General features: G+C 39.0%; 1 protein-coding gene across 4 annotated transcripts in view; it reads left to right on the plus strand.

Moving 5' to 3' along the window:
* Positions 1–23,344, plus strand: part of CDK14 (cyclin dependent kinase 14) — a 321,627-nt gene that overhangs the window by 39,094 nt on the left and 259,189 nt on the right. Inside the window, exon 1 of one of the 4 annotated variants that reach the window (XM_074835232.1) lies at positions 16,717–16,786. The exons of the other annotated variants lie outside the window; for them this stretch is intronic. The gene's annotated coding sequence lies outside the window, so the exon portion shown is untranslated. Of the gene's footprint in view, positions 1–16,716; positions 16,787–23,344 lie in introns of those variants that run through there. 4 annotated transcript variants of the gene reach the window in all.

The raw sequence follows: 23,344 nt of genomic DNA on the forward strand, positions 1-23,344 counted from the left end.
TTCTGAATCAGGGTATTTTTTAAAAAAATTAATATTTATCTTTTGCCCTACAAGTTTAACTATGCCCACAGCACCATCAAGGGAATGGATACTATGGGTTTTGACTGAAATTTTCATAGAATTAGAGAGGGAACAAGATGCATTCAGGTGGTTTTGTGGCTTCTGCTGCACAATGAAGTTGCAGAGCCCAGTCTATCAATCTGTCTTCCAGTTAAGTGTACTCAAACCTTGTGAGGCTCTTGTTGCAGCTCTTGTTTCTTGTTGCAATAGTTCCAGTTTCCCCCTTAAGACTTTGTTTTTCACCACACTTAGGTGAGGATACTTTATTATCCTCACCTGTATAAAGGAGAGTGTACCAGGCATCTTACATGGAGTCATGCAGTCTCCTTACTGTAAGTAACTGAAAATCAAATCGTTAGATATTTGTCCTTCAACTTCTGGTAACTCTCCTTCTCATGTCCTCCTTTCCTTCTAGTGCTCTGTTGCACGGTAACAGATGCCAGTTTCTGTCATGTTTTCCATGTTTTGGCTCACCTGTTTTGAATATGTATATGAATTTAATAATTCTACTTTATTCTCCCTTTACATTTTTAGATGCTATTTCCTAGGCTTCAAGCTTTGCACCTTCTCCTTTGTAATGGAATATTAAAATGTCTTGTCACTTTAATATAGTCTTGGCTTGCATCAGGAAGGTTCTTGTTCAGATTTCCCAGCTGAGAGTGACGGATAGCTTGCCCTGGTCTCTGACTGCATAAAAAAACCCCATTCTTGCTCTGCTTTTGTTGTGTCTTCCTTATTGCCATAAGAATAATTTCTTGTTATATGGTGGACTTAACTTTTTCAGAGTGAATGACAACAGAAGCTCTTCCTGACCACTTGTCTTTTGTGATTCATTTAGTTGTAGTTTTTACCTCATGATTTTAATATATTTGGTGTGTTTTGCATTTATATTTTTATTTATTACACAATAGGAGAACATTTCATGTTTGAGAACATGATCTTAATTCAAATCATAAAATCAAGAAACCCCGATTACTTATGCTAGTAATAAAATGGCTAGAATTCCATACTCCAATGATTTATGCTAGTAATAAAATGGCTAGAATTGGTCATTCTCTTGCAGTATCCTTTAGTGTGTGAAAGATTTTGGTAACCAAGAAAGATTTCAGAGACTAGTAGTAAATAATGAAATATTACTGGGACTGCAAAAACCCGTGACAAGCTATGGCAAATTTGACTGCATTGGAATGGATATGGAAGGATAACTGTTCAAAATAGTAATAAATATTTAAATGTTTGAAGTTAAAGATGAAAAGAACCAGGAAGCCAGTGTAAATGCTACAACTAGAGAGAATTCTTACCCGTTTAAACAATCTGAATGAAAACCAATGTTTTTGCAAATTATTGGGTTTGGAAGTACCAGTACAGTGTTAACCCCAAGTTAATAGGCAATTGCTGCATGAAGCTTAGATCTTAGGTGCCCTGTGCATCTCTTTCCTGGGCTCCCAAATCTGTCTCTAACTCCAACTTGTTGCCCTACAATAGGAAAACACGTTTGTGGGAATGCCATATACAGTTGTGCCAGAAAGCATAATTCATATAAGAAATCCAGCCCATGGAAGGATGGGTGGGGGAAAGAAAAAGTAGAGCAAGTGGAACACAGCATTGTCCTATCTTAACAGAAATAAGTTTTGAAAATTTGACTGGAATTGGGTTTTTTTTCTGTGTGTGTCTGTGTGTGTGTGTCTGGGTGTGTGTGTGGTATGGCTTCTTTTCCCAATCACCAGAGAAGAGTAGTGAAGTTCTGGAGTCATTTTCTAATGATATTGTAGAACATTCACCATTTTAGAAAAATTTAAAAATGGGTTGAGATGAACGGTTGCCAGAAATGGTTTCAATTTAGGCAGTACTTCCCTGGGAATGTCCTGCTTTCTAAGATCTTTAAGGAGCAATGTAGATGCTTTCCAACCAATGGAAAAAACTGAAGGTCCTGCAAGTCTCTAAAGCTGTAAACTATTCCCAGTGCACATAACTTCACAGTAATGTAGTGGGCAGAAATTTATTCCTGATCTCAGCTGGTTATAAGTCTGTGCCGTGGAGCATGAAGATTGAGGTTCTCGCAATTTTTAGTCTAGTTACAGAGGCTATTAATCATTATGTTCAATCCTTTCTTGAATATTGCTAAGCTCTTTGTTCAGTATGTTCTGAGCTATTGAACCTCACAGGTCAATTACACAGTGTTTATAAAGCTAATTCTAGATTCTGACCAGGAGTGAAAACATAACCCTCAGTGGCACCAGGTATTGCTTTTAAGTCAACTGTTGTTTCGTATGTTACATGGGTGAGGGGAAAATAACAACAACAAACTGATAAGATGTTCAGATTTCACAGAGAGGGAAAGACGGCTAAATTCAGATGAGCTTTTGAAATTTCTGGAATCTTATCTTTGGCTCTGTTCAGATTTCTCAATGGTAATTTCAGGGTTAATGTTAACTCTTAACAGATTGTTGATGTCCCATGTCACAATGGGTGGTTTATTCCAGGGGATGGATGTCTGCCCCTGCTGCAGTGCTGGGATTTGATTCCCTCCATCTGGAGTAGAGCAATGCTCAGCATGTTTAGGTAGTGTGAAATTTCATTCCTCACTCCCAAAAAGGTAAGGCATTTGAACATGGTACCAGATAGAGACCTGGGGCATGATTCCCCTGTTTTTTCTGTTTCTCTTTTTCGTCAAATCAGTGGTAATTTCACTAGCCTAATTCTGGTGATGTAACAAAAAAAAAAAAAACAAAACAAAACAAAAAAACCCCCCAAAATGCCAAAACACCTAATGAGAAAACTGACCCCAATATTTTGTTAATATATTCTGAAAATGTCAGGAAATCATGGTTACTTTTAAGATGGCTGTTGATTTATAAAAGGACATCAGCTTCCCAGCTGATTTTGCGGACTTGGGAGAAGACCATCTGGAGGAGAAACGAAGCATATCCAATGACTGCAGAAAAGAATCATCACCAGTATCATACTCAATTAATGAAAATGCTCAGCTGCTGAATTGCTGCATAAAAAGCTGACACAACAGCACCTTGATTTTTCCTTGGGGAAAATTTTAATAAAACATCACCCTGTTCTGAGATTGAGAATTGCCTGGCATTAAGAGCATAGGCCAAAAGTTACATGTTTTTTTTCTCTTCTAGGAAGTGTAGTAGCTGGCTAATTTGTATGCTATAAAACGAAAACTTCTTCATGAGCCTACCAGTAGTGTAACATGCATTTCATCATGGTGGGATGAATAGTCTGGGAAGTTTCCTCCCAAAGTTAAAGGTACTTCTTTTAGAAGATACTTTTCCAGCTTGTACAAGCAAATACTACATTGCTTCTTTTGAAATGCTGAATGTTGAGCATCTCCGAATCAGTACTTCCACGTGCAGGAAGGGACCTTCCCTTTCTCCTGCATTTGTTTACCCTGAATGACCTCTGCAAGTGAGGCTGTTTGGGAACTGGCCAGTTTCTGTTCATTATGTAGGAAAGATACCAGACTCACAAATGTTTTCATTTGTAGATACTAAAATATTTTGTAAGTTTAAGAAAAAGTTGTACATCACATTTTAGCTGAACAGGGTTACTTGGGTGGCTTTGTGTTTTTTTCTAAGCAAGACAAATTTATTCATTCAAGTGACTAAGAATGTGGTGGTTTTTTTTTTTTTTTTTTTTCCCTGCTAGGCTCTAAATCTCATTTAGAAATCTTTCAAGTATGAGTAGACAAGTTGGACTGAGTAGTCCAGTTAGTATCATTGCCTTAGTCAGTACTGTGTCCTTTCAGCTTCTCAATCAGCGAGTTAGCAGGAAGCACTTTACTGCAGAGATGGGCTTTTCAGCAGTAGAAAGAATCCTATGGAACTGTAGGATAATTTAAGTCAGAAGGGACCTGAGGAAGTTTGTTGTCCAACTGCCTGTTCAAAGCAGGGTCAGCTATGAAATTAGACCAGGCTACTCAAGAGATTTATCCAGTCCTGTCCTGAAAGCCTCCAAGGGTGGAGACTGCACAACCTCTCTGGATAACCTGTTCCACTCCTTGACTGTCAACAGGGCAAAAACATTTCTCCTTATGTCCTGTCTGAATCTCCACTTTCAATTTATGCTTGATGTTTCTTTTCCTCCCACCATATACTATCATAAAGAGCTTGTCTGTCTTCTCATAACCTCCTTATAGATATGGGGGAGCTGCTACTAGATTACTCTGAAAATGTCCCTGCCCCAGGCTGAGAAAACCTTGGACCCTCAGCCCCTCTTCACAGGACAAATTCTCTAGTCCCCAACCATCTTGGGTGCCCTCTGTTGAACTCGCAGGTTTGTCAGTGTCTGTCTGGCACTGAAGGGCCCCAAACTGGCCTCAGGTAATCCAGATGTGGTCTAAAGAGTGCTGAGCAGAGGGGGCTGATCAGTTCCTTGGATGCGGTACATGTGTTCCTGATCCTGTTCCAGCTGTCGGCCCCCACTGCTGCTGGGGCCATGGGGGCTCTTGTGCAGCTGCTCTCTGCCACCTTCCCCAGGGCTGTGTCTGCAGAGCTGCCCCTGTGCAGTCATCCCCACCGTGTAGTATTGCAGGGAGGGGACTTTATTCCCAGATGCTGGACTTTTTGTATGTCCTTCTTGAACTGCATGAAGTTTCCATCAGGCCATTTCTCCAGCCTGTCCAGGTTTTTCTGGGTGGCAGCCCTGACACACCACCATCCCCACCCCATCAACTGTAAACTTGTTAAGAGTGCACTCCATCGTCTCCTCCAGGTTGTTGATAGGGATATTAAACAGGACATGTTCCTGGCTGGACCCCTGCAGTACTTCATTTGTTACTAACCTCCAGGTAGAGTACAACTCATTAACCCCTACCATCTGGCTAAACTTTTTTTTTTTTAGCCCAACTAATCATCCACCCATCCAGAGTGTAACATCTTAACTTGAATACAGGAGTGCTGTGGGAGACTGTCAAAAGCCTCATTAAAGTCAGTGATGTTCATCCTTGTCCAGAAATCCAGTTGTTGTATCAGAGAAGGCAATTCAGTTGATCAGGCAAGATTTACCCCAGCTAAATCCATGCAGACTATTCCCAGTCACCACCATTTTCATATGCCTGGAAATGTGCTCCAAGCTCCACAATTTTCACAAGGACCTCAGTGAGGTCGACTAGCCTGTAGTTCCCTGATTGTTCTTTTGGTCTTTTTCTAAAGATGGGTGCAACATTTGCCTTTCTCTGGTCATCAGGAATCTTTTGCAATCTCTATTCCTGAGGGATTCTTACATTGCCTGAAATCTACTTCAGGCAGATTTCAGTATTTAGTTGTCTACTTTGCAAGCCTGTACTTCAGGCTGTCTGAAAACACTTGAAAGTGAAAAAAATGTCCTTTCACTGTTTGTTCTAGAATTGAAAATATTTTTAATTTCTTTCAGTTATGTTTTTTTCCCCCTGATAACTCTGTTCCCTCTACAAAATGAAGTTTATGGTTATTATGGGTGGTTTCAAATACAGTGAAGGCATTTTTAAGTTTGTAATACGGTTGATGGTCTGCTTATGCATCTAACCACTTAATTACCTGGAAAGTTCAGAAATTGTTGTGTAGCACACCTCAGTCTTTTTTCTGTAGCTGGAGTTTGTTGGAGGTGCTGTGGTTGCCATGACCTGTTTAGGTGAGGATGCCAAGTGCTAATGCAGGATCACGGCGCCAAGGAAAATTGTGGGGTTCAGTGTTTGAGAGCACTCCCTGTTCACGTCCTTGGAGGGAAGGTTGGCTAAGGTTCTGGGAAAAATGGTGATATACATTTGAAAATAACTGTGTGTGCTGGATTTTTTCATTGCTGTCTGATCTCACTCTAGCATCACCTGGATCTTGAGCTCCAGTAGCTAGTGTTCTGACAGAGCTTATTGCAAAGTGTGAATCAGAGCTTTTAATCTTTTTTTTTTGTCTGAAAGAGCAACCTAGATAGCATCTACGTCTGCCCAGCTGTTTTCTTGACTCTGAGCATTACTCATGTAGCTGAACACTTGCTTCACTGACCCTTTTGCTCTTAGTAGAGTCTGAGCAGGATCCTGGAATGCCTGAGCAAATACTGTGCAGATCTTAATCTGTGTTTTGACTAATAGGAGCAGTGTCCTTCAGGCATCCCAGAAAAGGCTCTTTGAGTATTATACAAAAACTAAACCATTAGTATTTTAGGTAAGGAGTATGCAAGACACATGGATTTGTCATTAGACAAATCATTCACATCTTTGCTTTGCCTGGGAAGGGTGTCTCTGTTGTCATTTGCCGGTGGCTGGTCTGATCTGATGATTGATCTGATGGTCGGCTGCACTGACGAGGCTGGTGAGCCTCATGATGGTGGTACAAGGAAGCAGCACCGCTCAAGGAGAAGAGGGCTGCCTCCGTGCATGCCTGCTCACCCCAAGCCACCCTTGGGTGCTTTGTGCTTAGAACCACATTTTCATGTCTCTGCTGCGTACTGCTAGCAGTTGTGTATATGTGGCATAAAAGAAAAATACAAAATCTAGAATGTCTGGTTTGTTATAAGTGGCTGGAAATACACTGTGCTATTCCATACTTATTAGCTTGTAAAATGATGTGGTGGGACTTCAACAATAGTGTTTTCACTATTCTGAGAAGTAGACATTTAACCATAAATCATACTTGCGTGTGCAGGCTATTAAATATGTAGCCTTATTTTTCTGTAGCCCTATTTTGTGGTGTGCATGCATACTGCATCCTTTCATCTACTGACTAGTATTGTATTGCAACCAAAGAAATGATGTGATTAATGTGTAATAAAGATATCAACACTGACACCCATAGTGGTGGGTAATGTGCTGTAAATATGTTGTAGGGCCTTATAAACAGACATTCAGCAAATAATACGTTAGATTAATAACTTGTTTTCCTGTGCTTACTTAGAGAATAAGTAAATTATTATAGAGTATTCAGTGATACTCATTTGCTCTGGGATAAATGATGTATTGCAAAAGCGCAATTGGAAACTAGGTCATTAACTAAGCTTTTTATTGGACAGTCTTCTTAAAATACTGCCTGCAGTGTGGTTGATGCGAAAATAAAAGTTGTTTCATAATAATATATCCTACAAAAAGTATTTCAAGAAAGGTCTGTGGAGAAAATTGGAGACATTTTGAAGAAAAGTATCTTTTTTTTCTATGGCATAAAAAACTTTTCGATTGGATTAATCCTAATCAGTCAAAAATTCTGCCTTGCAGGCAGTAATTTATTTGCTAAAATTTATTTAGCAAAAGGCTAATTTCTTTAAAGTCTCTATGTCTGTAAAAAGCATATTTTTCTTCTTCAGTTCTCAGTTATGTGATAGAAACATTTAAAGTGTTTAGAATGCCTTTTGTTTAAGGGTTTGCAGTGTGTCATACTCAGCTTTTTCTTACCTACCAGGGAATGTGTTAATTTTGGTGTATTAATGTGGAAAATCTCCAGGCCTTTTATATGAGAAGTTTCTTTGCTGCTTGTATTTTGTGGCCACAGTCACTTTCTGGGTTGTTTTCATGCAGTTTCTGAGGTTAAAAACTTTATGGCATCTACAGCAAAGCCCTTGTGCTTGCTGAATCCACTTAAATTCTCAAAAGCTACAGAACGTAGTATAACAAAATGTTCATTGAAGAATGACCCCTGAATAAATATGTGAAGGAAATAAGTTTTAATGTTCCTGCTTTTCCCCTTCTCTTTCCCAGAAAAATCATGGAAAACCAGGTGTCCACAATTTCTAACATAGAGGTGAATTTTCCTTACAAGGTAGTTTTCTGTGCCAGCTGACAGGTTTTTTTTTCTACCAGTCTGGATGCCTTAAACCCAGGCTGGCTTTTGTCTAATGGCTGTTAATGTCACCTGTATGTGAGTTAGGCTGTTTTGAAGTCTTAAGTCTTGCAGATAAAGAGGGTTCCTACATATGGTGCTGAGCTTTGATTTCTCTGATGCAGTACTGTAGCGTCTTTCTCCAAATGAAACAAGGAAATTAGTGTTGGGTTTGTTTTAGGATAAAGCCTTTTTATCCCTGCTTTACTTTAAACTCCAAAGTCTTAGTTTCAGAGGTCTCCAGAACCTGATTGCATCCATCTATCTCTGTTCTGGCCAAAAGTGTTGTCTTCCCCTTCACACCCCACACCCCTTTTTTTTTTTTTTTTTTTTTTTTCATTTTTGGCATTTTTACCTTCTCTGTTTGTGTCCCTTGAGCTTTCCTTCAGTAAACATCTGCTAAAATTGCTTCAACCTTTTTTTAATCTATCCTGCTTTATTTGCTAGTTTTACAGCCATCCCCCTCCCAGTGTGTTTGACTCTGCATGTTACAGAGTAATGCAGACCACTCTTGTCACATGTTAGTCCATTTAAGTAAATAAATGTTCCCAGTTTGTTATGGTTTTCCTATGGTATGCTGTATCAAATTGCAGGTCTTGATAATGTGTTTATGAGTAGGAGACTAGATTAGTGACTTGAATCAGTGATTTGGAAGTGTCAGGTCTTTGTAAAATTGATATCTGCTCTGTGCACAGGAACAGCTTAATCCACTGGGATGCCAGCCGTTTGAGTGGGTAAAATGTGAGCAGAGGGTTTTGACTGTGCCAGCTGTGCGACAGGGAAGCAGCTGGAGTGCTGCCGGAGAGCAGTTGGCAGCGCTGAGCAGTGACAGAGGGGCTTCGGAGTCAGATAGGAATATAAACACTTGTCTAGCTGAAATGATTAGAGGAAGTATTTCTGTACCTCCATTATTAACCGATTATGAAAAATTGAGCTAATGTTTTAACTGTAAGCTCTGATACGACAAATAGACTCATGAAGAATGCAGCTTATCTGGGACTGCAGTGAAATCAGTGGAGTGGAAACAGATTTTCTCTATGTTTGGAGAGAGGTGGGAATGTCATGGAAACATGCCATTGAAAAGTATTTTGTGTATGTTCTTACACAACTCAGCTAACTTAAGTATTATGCAAATAGATAGGGTGATGGAAAAGCACTTTAAAGACAAGTGAGCAAAAAAAATTTTTAAATTTTACTTTTTTATAATGTTACATCAATGTTTAAAGCACTATGACTTAAAATAGTAAAATTTGCAAAGTTTACTGGGTGGGGGGAAAGAAATACCTTTCTGCTGAAGTTTCAAGTCAAACTGTTAACCTCTTATTCTAAATCAGCTTTTGACAGTAATGGTTATTTCTGCAGAAATAAAATTTTCAACAAATGTTTTCTTAATTCAATAACTAGTTTATTCAGAGACTAGAAGCTATTTGAAAGCTGAAAATCAGGAGTCTTTGTTCTCATCTTCAGTGTATCTGCAAAAACGAGCCTGAAGCGATGACAAGTACCAGTTCTCCAGTCACAAAAAAAGTAGCAATGAGAAACCTTCCTGATTATAGTAACTGCAGACAATAATGTACTTGTTAAAAGATAAAACTTATTTTTGTATTTTTTCTTGTCTACCATTTAAAATGGTTTTATTTACTGAAAAATTTTAAATCATGGTATTAATGTATTTTAGTTCCAGTTTCCTTTTAAATGCTGCTTAAGACAAATTATATGGAAATAATTTTTGTTTTCTTTTTAATAAACATCAATTACATGTTTCCTAATACTAAAAATGTAAATTAAGAGTTTGAATACTTACAGCAATGAGCTTCAGAAATTATGTGTATTTCTTGCTTGGAAGAAATTGTAAATTTAATGTAACAATTCTAGTTAGTTGAATACAGATCTTTTAATGATTACCAACTGATACTATGTAACGATTTAAGGAAAATAATTTTGTGCAAATTTAAAACAAGTTCTAAAATAACTTTTTCAACTTGATTAAAATGGATGATTAAATTTATTTTCAATGGACATAAGTAGGACAAACTTCTATATCTGTCAGTGGGTTTTATTCTTGCAGGCAAAAATCCTGTCATTAGTGGCCCATAAAAGATCCTGGGGTTAAATTTTAAATCTAACAATGTGCTGTAAATAAAGGTGTAGTTGAGGACCCACAGTTCGTCTAAGGAGCCAGCAGCTGATGTGTCTGAGAACAGGTCACTGGATTTTCATTCAGGGGGTAATTTTCTTATTATAGTGCACAGTAAAGAAGACAGTTTTCATTATATTCATTCAGTGCTGCCATTTCTCAACAAAGTCATGTACTTATTGCAAAATGTTTTCCTGTGATGATCCTTATTGCTTCTTATGTAACCATGTCTGATCCGTGTTTCTGTGTAAAAACAAGAAACCCTACATGAATCAAAGCAATTAAAAAAACAACCTCCCCCCAAAATCCCCAAAGAACCGAGTCTACTGTGCAGGTTATATAAAATGTACTGATAAGTAAAGGCATGACTTTTACAGTTGTGAGGGAGGTGAAACAAAGCCTGGAGTCATATGCAATGACTTCCCTATTTGTCTTCTGAAACCTCATTACACTTTGCAAATCTGTTGCCTGTATTAATGCTGATCCAGCAATGCTAATTCTTGGGAGCTAAATGCAGTATATTTCTGCTGTTTTGTGACTGTTGTCAGTAGCCATGAATATATTACTTATATCCATATTTGTCAATGTGTTGTTTGGGGCCTTTTATTTGCAGCTGCTACTCATGAGGCTAGGCTAAGTATTTGGTGACTTAAATCCAAGCAATGTTGATGTTCTAGTGAAAATTTTGGGAGAAAGGGCAGCGTTAGTTCCTCTGAGAGCAGATAGAAAAAAACTTTTTATTTCATAATATGTTTAACATGAAATATGGTAGAGGCCAGGAATTAAGATTGAATGATTTAAATTTCAGTGATTGTTTGGTGTAGGTTTGTAATGTTTAAACATAGTAGATATTTTAGCCCTGCCAACCCTAAAACTGCTTCAGAAGTGTTTAGGTAACACACTGTCAGTGCAAAACGTGCTCAAATATTTTTGAGCAATCTGTGGTTAGGTCAGTGACCGCAGGTGATGTGGAGTGTAAGGTCATGTGGAACCTGAGTAATGTGCATCTCTGAGTTTGCTGGGTGTGTGATGGTTTGCAAACGTAACTAGGTATGTGTTGTAGGTATGTACAGTTATGCATGCGCATGGGTAGTGATCCAGTAAAGCTCAGACAGTTAAATTTGAGAAGCTGCCTTCTATATTTTTGTTCAAAATCATAGCTACATAATTTTCTGGTTGAAAACAAATACAAATGAAAAAAAATTCACTTTATATAAAATGCATTTTAAAAATGCCTGCAAGGAGTCAAGAAATGATGGAGATGAAGCAATGCTGACCCTGTGCTACCTATGGTGCAATGACCAAGCATTTCCATAATGTGATTACTTTTCACATTAAGTTGTATGAATTTCAGCACATTTTCTCTGAAGTGTGTGCTGTAGTTGTGGCATGAGTGAATTCTAGGGCTTTTAAAGTATTGCAAGTGTTCTGTAGTCATGGCTGCTTTGCAATCAGTTGCAGTTCAGCACTTAAGAAACATAATTTCTTTTTTAAAGGGAATATTATGATAGAGGCATATCTTACTAGGTTACAGTGAGTGAAGAAAATGTTTTTGGAAGACATGAACAAAGGGTGTAAAGATGACATGTTTCTGGTATTGTGCATAATGCCTTAAATCTAATTTTATTTCATGTCTTTAATACTAATTGTTGATGCTAATGTTAAGCCAAGGTAATAGTTTAATAGCAAACTTTAAAACCCTAAGGTTGTTCTATTGAGTGGAAGACATTAAAGCAACATTGAAGGAGATGCTGTCATTGAAGTTTGCCAACCTGATAGAAGAATAAAATTTGTGTAAAAGGCCGGGACTAAATGAATACATCAGATTTCACAGTACTAACCTCAGAATCAAGCTGCATTCAAATATCATTTCTTTTCTTCTGGCAGAGAAAGTGCTATGTTGCTTTTGGCAAGTTATTAAACATCTGAGCCTTAATTTTCCATCTGAAGGAGAAGAAAATGATTATCTTTCTCAGTGGATATTAAAGATACATTCTTAGCATGTCTTGAAGGTATTCAGATGTTACAGTGGAAGGGAGGATGGCCTTGGCAGTACAAAGGTGAAGTCAGACAAAAGTTATGCAGTATTGATTTCCTTTGCCCCCATAACACAAAGAAGTTTTATCCTGTCTAATGTGTTTTTTGGATAGGTATGATTTTTGAAAAAACAATGAAATAAACCTCCGCTAAGAATGAAGTCTGGCACGTTCTTGTGAATGAGCGCTTTATTTCTGATGTTTTAAGTGTAAGGGCTTCATGCGACAGTCTAAGGAAAGCCTCTACACTAGAAAACAGCTAACTTATTTCTGCTCTTAAGATATTATATCTACTCTGCTCTCATGAGACTGCACCTTGAGTACTGCATTTAGTTGTGGGGCCCCCAACCTAAGAAGGACATGGACCTACTGGAGCAAGTCCAGAGGAGGGCCACGAAGATGATCAGGGGGCTGGAGCACCTCTCCTATGAAGACAGGCTGAGAGAGTTGGGGTTGTTCAGCCTGGAGAAGAGAAAGCTCTGGGGAGACCTTATGGTGGCCTTCCAGTACCTAAAGGGAGCCTACAGGAAAGCTGGAGAGGGACTTTTTACAAGGGCATGTAGTGATAGGACAGAGGCTTTAAACTGAAAGAGGGTAGATCTAAATTAGATGTAAGGAAGAAATTCTTTCCTGTGAGGGTGGTGAGACACTGGAACAGGTTGCCCAGAGAAGCTGTGGCTGCCCCCTCCCTGGAAGTGTTCAAGGCCAGGTTGGACGGGGCTCTGAGCAACCTGGTCTAGTGGAAAGTGTCCCTGCCCATGGCAGGGGGTTGGAATGAGATGATCTTTAAGGTCCCTTCCAACACAAACCATTCTGTGATTGTGGTAAAACCACATTTTGCAGTGCAAATTAACAGGTAACAGTGCACCATCCTACCTTTTCCCTAACTTCTATGATAAAAGAAGTAAGAGGAATCTGTTTTAATTGTTTAAGAACACGGGGTATAGTCATAATTTTTGCATATTAATATGTTGGTTGGACTTATGCCAAGCTTATGTTAACGTCTTGGTTTGTTCAGAAAGGATTTACATACATCAAAGTATGCCAGTTAAATGTAATGTGTGATTCAGGGAATGCTTGTAGCACTTCAGATTTAAATTTGCATGTGTGGTTTTAGGGTTTGGGTTTTTTGGTTGTTTTTTGGGTTTGGGGTAGGTTTATTTTTTTTTTTACACTGTGTGTATTCGTGGTTCTGTTACGTGTATCGTCTTCATGCATGCAGTGGCCTTTGCTAAAGGAGGGCCAGGTTTGTGGGTTTTTATCTTTTTACTTACATAATAAAGTGGATTTTTTATTTTGTGGCTTTCTTTTCTTGTATGTATGTTTAAAAATCTGCTGCTAGGTTTTTTGTTCTAGTACTAATATACAGGCTTGTTGGTGCATCATATGGAAATGGGTTCATGCCTTTAATTGGTATTCACTTTTATTACTTTGACTTGAGATTTTGGTTAAAGAACAGCTGTTTGATAAGGGCAGGCTTAACATTGTTTATATTACCTGGGTTTGAAATGAAAAGCAGCAATTAAAAAATGTAAATGAATATTTCTGGAAACTGACCCCAGGGATGCACTTGATATATGTTGTTTGCTACAGTTTATGCAATGGAGGTGTATTACGCAGTTTAATATTCAATGATATCTTGCCCCCTGCCTTCTTAAAAGTTGAGCTTTAGGGGAATACAGTTGGCAGAGTAAGAATAGAGGCTGAAGTATTGATTTAGTCAAGCAAATCCCAAGCCCCTTGAAATTCGAGATCATATCAAACGATGCACCAACTTTGTGCAACTCTGGGAAAGACAATACAGGTTTCAAAGACTGGTACATGCTCTCACCTAGTAACCTCTCATATTCCAGCCTTGTGAAAGAGCCTCTGTAACATCTTCATTTGCATTGAAATAGCTTGAGAAATGGCAGCACTCAGGCCTTGCATAATCCTTGGAATGATGGGGCTGCAAAGGCTGTTTCATTTTTTTAATGATAGACACCTGCTACTAGCAGGGAAGAATAAGGATAAGAAAATGATAGTCTAACTATTCAGGTGTGGGACAATAATTTATTTCAGAACTCTGTAAATACTACTGGCAGCTCTTACTGGTAATCATCATATTAAACAGTCCACAGTGAGCCAGTATTATTAAGCTACACTTTTCAAAGACAGATTTGAATTGTTTGACCGCCAATTGCCAGCTGTTTTTTTAAAACACACGGTAAGTAGGCCTATCAAAAAATCATTGTGCAAATCGTTTTAGTTCCAGTGCTTGTTTGAAGCAGAAATACACCAACCTAGAAACAAGTATGGACTATGAAGGATGAGATGGAGGGCATCCTTTATTCTTTATGCTGAATAAAAATCCAAATTATTCTGCTTGCTTTCTCTCAACATTTATGAAGGAGTACAAGTGCAGCCCAGAGTTGCTGTGACTCCATGGCAAGGAAGGAAGAGCTGTTTTCTCCTCACTTGATAGCATGTGCTAGCTGCAAAGCCAGGCTATTCACTGCATCACTTTGCACATGCCGATTTTCAGGAAAGTTAAGGAATTTTAGAAATTACATATCCTTATTGTCTCGAACACTTAAAGTTTGGCAAGGAGTAGTCTTCATTCCAAATTGATTTTTATTCTGCTTTCATCATTTTATTCAAGTTTTCCCAAACTTGGTACGCTGAGAAAACTCTTAATGAATGCACATTGGAGATTTGTTAAAGCATAGCTAAAACCTTCAAGGATTTCATATTGCAGAAGTATACTGCGACTTCTTACAGGATCTGTGCTAAGTTGCCTGTGCATATGCTGAAGCATGAGAAGGGACTCGCATCTGAAAAGGGACAAAGCCAGACTGCTGCTGTGACATATCCCCTCAGGTTTCAGGTGATGATCTGAGGCACCTGGAGAATGTGAGAGCAAGGATGCTATTTTTTCACTGAGTATATTCAGTGCTTCTAATATATGCAGAAAAAAGAGCCTAACAAGGAATTTGGAGGGTTCAGGATGGCATTAGAAAAGGCTATTGGTGTGTATGGGCATGTATGGAGGGTGAGGGCATAAGAGTGATATGGAGGGCTGGGAGTGAAGGCAGAATCAGAAGCAATCTTAGGGAGAATGGGCAAGAGTTTAGGAGTGTAGGAGAAGATGATGTCTAATATTTGGAGCACAAGGTGCTTTTGGGAATTCAAATCTTTCTGTGGAGTCCTTAGCCTCCCTGTTTTGTTTCAGCAAATAGGTGTGAAACTCACTGATACGCATGCCCTACACACAGCTGATCCATTTTGGGATGGAAGCTATTATTATTGTCACTGTTTAAACTTAATTACAGAAGTCTGTGATCTAGTCTTCCTGCTAACAATATAGCAACAGATGAATCTGTATGAGGGAGACCTGTGTTATCAGGTATTTTAGAGGAAGGAACGATACTATATACAATGAATTGGAACCAGAATGTCCTGTTAAAATTTAGCTTTATCTGTGAAGACTGTTTCTTGCACTTATTTTACTCATTTTTTTTATAGTGGGGTGTCATGGTTTGAGTTCAGAGGGCAACAGGGAGGTATGATTCATCTGTTATGGTTATGGGCAAAAGACAGACTCCTTAGGGGAAGAAAAAGAATATCACTTTAATTCAAACACTAACAACACCACCACTTAATAGACAGAGTGGGACAGTGAGAAGCATTACCACATCTTGACAACACCTTCCCCCCACCCCTTCCTTCTTCCTGGGCTCAGTGTTGTTCCCAATCTCTCTCCCTCCAACTCCTGCAGCGGCTCAGGGGGCAGGGAATGGGGTTACGATCAGTCTGCTGCTCCTTCCTTCTCAGGGGGAGGACTCATCGCATTCTCCCCTGCTCCAGTGTGGGGTCCCTCTCACGAGAGACAGTCCTCTCTGAATTTTCTCTGATGTGAGTCCTTCCTGTGGGCCCCAGGACTTCCCAAGCTGCTGCAGCGTGGATCCATCCTGGATGTTGCAATCCTCCCAGTGCCACACCAGAACTGTGGGGCTTATTCCTGCAGAGTCCCGGCCTTCTTTGGGTGCAGTCACTTGCGTCGATGTGGGGTCCTCCATGGGCTGTAGGTGGGCATCTGCTCCACCGTGGACCTCCATGGGCTGCAGGGGAGTTTGGCCCTGCCGTCTCACCATGGGATATGGGGGACTCTGCTCCAGTGCACCTCCCCCTCTTCCTCCTACTTTCTTCCACTGACCTCAGTGTTTGCATAGGTGTCCTTCTTGCAACTCCTCCTCACAACTCCAACTCCTCCTCACAGGTTCTCCTTCTTAAATACATTATCGCAGAGACGCAGCCACCATTGCTAATTGGCCCGGCCTTGGCCAGAGGTGGGTCTGACTTGGAGCCGAGGGAGCTCTGAGAAGCTTCTCAAGGAGCCACCGCTGTAGCCCCCTACCCTGCTACCAAAAACCCCACCACACACAAACCCAGTACACAGGGTTTTAGTGTTGTCAGTCCTGACAACTTAATTGCGAGTCTCATAACCTTTGTTTTTGTTCTGAAATGTTTAGAATTTGGTGTTTATGTGACAATCTTTTTAGCATTTCAAAAGTAATTAAGAGATAAAATCAATGTGTATACTGAAGACCTACTTAAAATTGCATTGGGGATGTTGAGTGTGTCTTGTAAACTACTATAAAACTTTTTTCTTTTTCCCTTTTTTTCTTTTGACCAAGGAGGGCAACAGGACCCGAGGAGGCTTCACACATGAATTCTTCTTGTGCTGCTGGTACTAGCCTTCAGAGAAATTGAGAAAGGTGGTGTCCCCCTTCCCAGAGCTGTGAAAACTGTGATAAAACCAATTAACCATCTGTCCATGTATTGTAATTGGTAGTTTGTGCTGTCACGGGCAGTTAAAGAACAACCAGCCTTTTGTGTGTTTATCTCTCAACATACTGGTTGCACTGAGGTTAATGAGACTCCCCAGGCACATAAACACCTCGGATATAAGCGTAGAGTATGAGGGGTGTATTTTTATTGTAACATTTCAAATAGAAACTGTTCATTTGAGAAGTGTCAGATCTGTGGTTGGCATATGAAATTCAAAAGCAGCCATAAGACATTTTAAAGTGGTCTCATGCTTGTTTTTTTCTATCACTGTGGCGTCAGTGGAATCTTAGATGGAATTCTTCTTGTCTGAATTTTTATTGCCTTAGTAATCATATCTGTTGGTACTCAGTCTTTTTACATTCTAAATTATTTCCACAACCCTTTCCGAGGACAGACAGATATCCTATTAGACATACGAGCCCTCAATATTATAAGCTGTAAAAGCATTGCAGGATTTTTGTCAGTCATTTTTGTCAGGCAGTAACCATAATGTTTTGCCAGACTACCTCACGCATATATGCTCTCTCAAAGACATCCAATTCTGTTGGGAATCATACCTCAAAAGAGTTGTTTTGCAGCGTTTACATTTCTGAGGCCTTCAAACCTTTCCTCAGCATAACTTTAAGTTGTACTTTGTCCTTGAAATGCTTTAGGGGAAACATAATTTATATGTTTTGATGCTCCTCCTGTTCTAGATCTCTTTTTCCACTTACCATTCATAATTAAATGTAGTATTGCTCCTGATCCTGTAAAAGGTTTTGTAAACAGAGGGTTTTAGCCAATAAAATGGGAATCTATACAAAGAATTGTAGAATATCTTAAGTTGGAAGGGACCCATAAGGATCATCAAGTCCAACTCTTTGCAGGGCTCTTTGCAGGGCTCTTTCTTTGCAGGGCTACCTAAAACTAAACCATGTGACTAAGAGTGTCATCCGGATGCTTCTTGAACTCTGACAGGGTTGGTGCCATGACCACTTCCCTGAGGAGCCTGTTTCAGTGACTGATCACCCTCTCAGTGAAGAACCTTTTCCTTGTGTCCTATTGCTGGTCATGTACATCTATTTGTAGGCTGGGTTGTTTTTAGTTTGGGTGACACCTTAAAAGCTGAGTAAAGATTGCCTAATGTTACATGGGTGGCATATTGTTACTCATTGGCATTATGTGAGGCAGGCACAACCTGGCTGAAGATGGAATACTTTATTTGAATATCAGACACTAGATAGCATGAGAGAAACAATTGCGTAAAGTTACTGCAATTACATTGTTCTGATTGCAAACTAAAACTACATTTTACAGAAAGAAAAGATATGTTATGGCTGAGAGCACATAGCTAAATTGACAAGTACACGTCTTGCTACAAGTTTCCTTCTTGGCTTTTTTTTTTTAATAGTATCACTACAGTTTTCTTAATCAGTTTTCCTCTTATCTTTCAACTGTTCTGCTTCTGAATCCCCCCAGTGAAACAGAAGGCGAGGAAGGGTGGGGTTCCCTCCCTATTTCACTTGAATAGGTGGCCAGTTTGGCTATGAATGCTCATCTCATTTCACTGTCTAGAACGAGTCTAGTAGAGAGGAGTCCTATTTTAATGACTAGGCTGCTAGGTTAATACTAATTTTATTAAGAAGGCATCTTACTAATTGGAAGAACAACAGAACAATCAAGTATCAGTGATTCTACTTCATAAGAGAAGTGTCTTAATGTGCAGACTGTGAAGAAATTGTGTTCAGTGCTGCATAATTTTGTCCATGAAACATATAGCTTGTGCTGCCTCATGTTTTGAGAGTTTATTGTTCCTTTCTAGAAAATAATGTAAGATTTCTCTAAGAAAATATCTGAAACAATACATTGTTATAATTTTAACTGCATGTAGAAAGTCATGGGACCTCTTAGATTTTGAGGATGACTGATTTAAGGGGTTTTTGCTTTGCTGTATGGTACAGTAAGAATTTTTTTCATAGTAATCTTCTGCTAAATCAGTCAGAAATTAAATATAGTACCAGGTTTGCTTTTTTTTCCCACAGAAAATATTGCAAGTGGGTTTAATCTTGTGAGAGTTCTGAAGAAGGAAGTGTTTGAGCACCAGGGCAACCATGCTTCAGGAGAGATGCATGACTACATCATTCTTCTCCTGCAAAATAGCCAAAACAAAAATAGTGAAGTATTAAAGCAATGTATGGTGGTTTTGATATATGATGACTACTTGTAACAGTGGTTTTTTTTTTCCTGGTGTCTGGAAGCAAACATGCCCCCCCCCCCCCCCCCCCCCCCCATACTACAAGGAGCTCTTACGCAAAACCGTAAATGTTCAATATTTTGTAGACTTTCTGGCTTGAAACATTGTGCTGTAAATCCTGTAGTGGTGATTTAAGTGGAAGAAGATATCCATTCTCAACCTTCAACCTGTCAGTTCTATGGAATTACTCACCTGTTTTGTCATAGGCCTTATTTTCTTCTCTTTTCTCATGTGGTAGGGAGTCTTCGACTTGACACAGGAAAGATATATAAACTAGATAGATTAATCAATATATTTTTTCCATGTCATTTAACCAAAAAGAAGTTCCATTTGTATTTGAACTTGTTAGACTGAAACAGTGTGTTTCCTTAAAATTCTTATTGAAATTCAAGAAGTTACTGAATATCTGAAACAAGGTAATGGAAATTCCCCCCCCCCCCCCCTTAGTATTTTGCTCCTTTTTTAATGATTAAAATCTTTGAGGCTTCTTGAATTTTCTAGATAGGCCATATACTTGCTCTTGAGCTGAATAGAACAAATATGTTGATGTATAAATCCATTCCAGCCCTCTGTAGCCACTGTGTGCTCCATCACATGAAAATCTGTGTTCTTCTACTTCACAAGAAGTTGGTAGGGCAGAATATGTCCAGGGAGTTTATTTAAGAACATACTCTAATGGGATCTAGCTCCAGAGATGCTGAAAGAGGTGGTCTGAGGAGGAAAAAACACCTTTAGGTGGAATTTTCTGTGAGAATGAGTGCTCTGTGGACATGTAAGCGGCAGTAGCTGTGATACCACTAACTGTATCTTGTAGAGGTAGTTCTTGTAGTACGAGGAAGAGGCTTTTTTCTCTTGTCCTTTCTGAAGTTTTATGTCTTCAGCAGCTCAATTCCCTGAGATGCTTTCTATTTCTCACCTAAGATGTCCTGGGAAAATAGATAAGCTGCTCAACATGCATTAAAGCTTTATCTTCTTCTGGACTGAAGTGCTCTTCAGTGAGAATGCCCAGGTGAATGCAACCCTCTTGTCTGAATTACTGAGATAAAATGGGACAAGAAAAGCAGTCTGCAAGGGGCTAGTGACCCAAACAGTGAAGGGCTTTATAGGTCAAAAGCAACACTTTGTATTTAACCAAAGAGCGGATAAATATTAGTGCAATACCTGCAGTTCTGATGCTTGTTTCCTGTGAGCGCTTGACTCGGCATTGCATCAGGTTGAGGCCTTTTTGATGTGCATCATTCTGTGCCAATTTAATTAGTAAAGAACAAAGGTACGGGTGACTGCAGTGAAACTCTTGTCCATTAGGTAGTGCAGCCTTCTAGGCAAATATAGTTGGAAAGAGGGGAGATGATTTTCACAGCTTCTTCTCATATTTGATCATGAAAACCAACAATATTCATAAATCAGCTATTACATGAGTGTTTCTATTTAAATTTTTGTCAGCATCTTTTTTAATCTCATACCACACCACCATCTAACCTAGTGTTTTGCTATCATCAGATTTTCCAATCATTGTGGTTTGCATGATGCATATACATTTGTCACACCTGTTATGTATGCCATACAGAACAGGTAAAATATCCATTTTTGAGACCTAGAGGGGAATGGTGACTGACCCTCCAGGCAGAAGACAAAGACATGGAAGAGGGATGAAAAATTGGCACATTGAAAAAGGCTATTGTTTGGTTGAATTGCCAAAAGTTACCCAAGGATTCTGCAGTATAGACTATTTGGATGATAAAATGATAATTGCATTTCATGCTGATATGTACAAGCTGATACATGTGAAGAACTTAACTGCAACTATGCATGTGTAATGGTGAGTCTAAACAAATTACATTATTCTGGATAAGAGTTACAGGGCCATTGGATAATAGCTTGAAGATAGTGACTCAGTGTTCAGCAGTAGTCTAAAAATAAGTAAACCTTCAGAAAATAATAGGAAAAGAAACAACAAAACCAAAGCTGCCATCATGTTATTGCAGAATTCCTGTTTGTGTAAATACCATATCAAATATTATAAAACAGAAATTAGACAGAAGATGACACAGAGGGAGAAGACAAGAATAATCAGTTAGAAGTGCAATATAGCTTCCATTGAGTTGAAAGGTAATAGATTAAGTCCCATTAGAATATAGAACAGAGGAATGAGGGAAGATGAGATAGTAACCTGTAAGATCACAAGCTGAATTTATGCTGGTGAAGAGGGAATAATTGTGCAATATTTCTTTAGCTGCTTTTAGCTGCTTTGTAGTTCCTACTTTGTAAGAAATAATCAGAGGTTTTTTGTTTTGGTTTTCAAGAGAAGGAATGGTTTCAAACTGCATGGTGTTATGTAACACTCCACCACCTGGAGGCCAAAGGTATAAAAGTTCAAAAGTGAAGTTCCTTCCCGAAGTTGTGAAGGATGGGTCTGGATTTAATATTTGAATTACGAAGTAAACTGCTGATCAGAAGGATATGCAGGGGGAAGAATCACATAAGTCTACCCTTATCCTCTAACAAACTTGGTTACTTTCAGAAACAGGCTAGAGGAACAATTATTCTGACCTTGTACATCACTATGTATGTTCCTCTGACAGCTTTATGTTAATATTTAAAAAGTCTTTATTAAATTAAGGCTTCATAACTATTCTACAGTGATGACCTGTTCAGGTAACTGAAAGATTGTAGCATCTCTCGAGGGAAAGCTGAGAACTGAATCTCCATTTAGGAGAACCAAAAGAAAGGTTCATTTGTACACCTTACTATAGTACATTATATATGAACATGTAGTCTGTATTAGTTCAGCATAACTGTTCCCTGACATAAACACATCTGTTATTGTCCCCACCATAGTAAGACAACAGCCACAGAGACTAATATAATATATGTTGAATCCATTAAGGCATCTGAGATGGTAGTGAATAAGTTATTTGGTCTTCCACATGATGAGTTTGTGGATTCATTTTCTATAGATTGCTATAATAAACATGTCTTCATAGTGCCTCGTATTTCTCAGCAACTTCCTGTGACAAAGAGCAGAACCTCAGATACCTGCCAGTGGTACTACCCACAGAGTGTGCCGTGGCTCCTGGGCTGGTGGTTCTTCTGCCACTTGTCACAACTCAAAGAAGAATATTGTGAAGAGAAAAAATATAAATAGTTGTTGACCAGTTAAAAGGCAAGAAGCTTGTGAGGAGCCTGAAATAACTGCTGAAATTATCTCATGCTACAGAACACTGTATTTAGGATTGAATGTCATTGTTGTGAAGTTCTTTTGTTAACAGTTGCAGTTGTCTCTGAAAACAGAACCAATCAGATGGTTCCTTATAGCAACAGCCTGGAGAAGATGTCTTGTGAGATTCCTTCTGCCCCTTCAGGTTTGGTATTTGGATACCAAATTTCAGGAAAGACGGAATTTAGGGAAGTTGTTCTGCCAGGATTCCACTGGAGATGTATGCAGGTAAACCTCATGTAAATGCACAATCATGTAAACCTCTTGAGTTCATTACTTTGGGGTAGTTCAAGGTCCCACGTGAGAGAATGAAGACAAGAATAACTGTGACATTTCCTCAGTTCCATCTTATTGTGAATGCCAGTGAAAGAAGAGCTCCTAGGTCGGTACTTTGTTAGCTTTTTTTAAAACACAGTCCTTGCTCTTCTGCAGATACTCCATCAACCTGCTTAAGTGCCAAAAGTGTTGTCTTTACTTAATGGAGCAGTTATATTCACCTCAGCACTCACTGTCTTTCATTGAGAAAATACGGGATAAATTACGTTTTAAAGTAGATTAATTTTGGGCTTCAAGTAATCCAAGAACACCTTCTGAAGCTGTCTGACATCATGTAAAAGTAGTTTCTATGTGTACTGTAGAGGCCACAGAGGAAGATCTCAGGAATTCCAATTCATTTTCTGAAAATAATCTGTATGATGCTTAAGGTAGTTGTCCATATTATCCAATTTGTGGTGTCTTCAGAGTTTCATCACTTCATAGTCTAGACTGGTTTAAAGCTATAAAGCGGTAGGATGCTTATTTCCATATAGCTTCTACCCTTTTCACAGAGGACACCAGGTTCTTGGCCCGTGGAACTTGAATTCATAGATCATGTGATCTTTTGCTGTGATCCTCAGTGGATTTTTCACCAGAAATTTTGATTATCCTTGTTAATAAAGCATGTAAGGGAGGGATAGAGGCAGCTGAGCAGTGCTGGTGAGCTGAAGTCTTTCACTTGTATGTTGGTAGTTCAGTTCCAGTGCAAGAGTTGTTAAC

The sequence above is a fragment of the Strix aluco genome, chromosome 1 (assembly GCF_031877795.1).
Source record: "Strix aluco isolate bStrAlu1 chromosome 1, bStrAlu1.hap1, whole genome shotgun sequence".
NCBI lineage: Eukaryota > Metazoa > Chordata > Aves > Strigiformes > Strigidae > Strix > Strix aluco.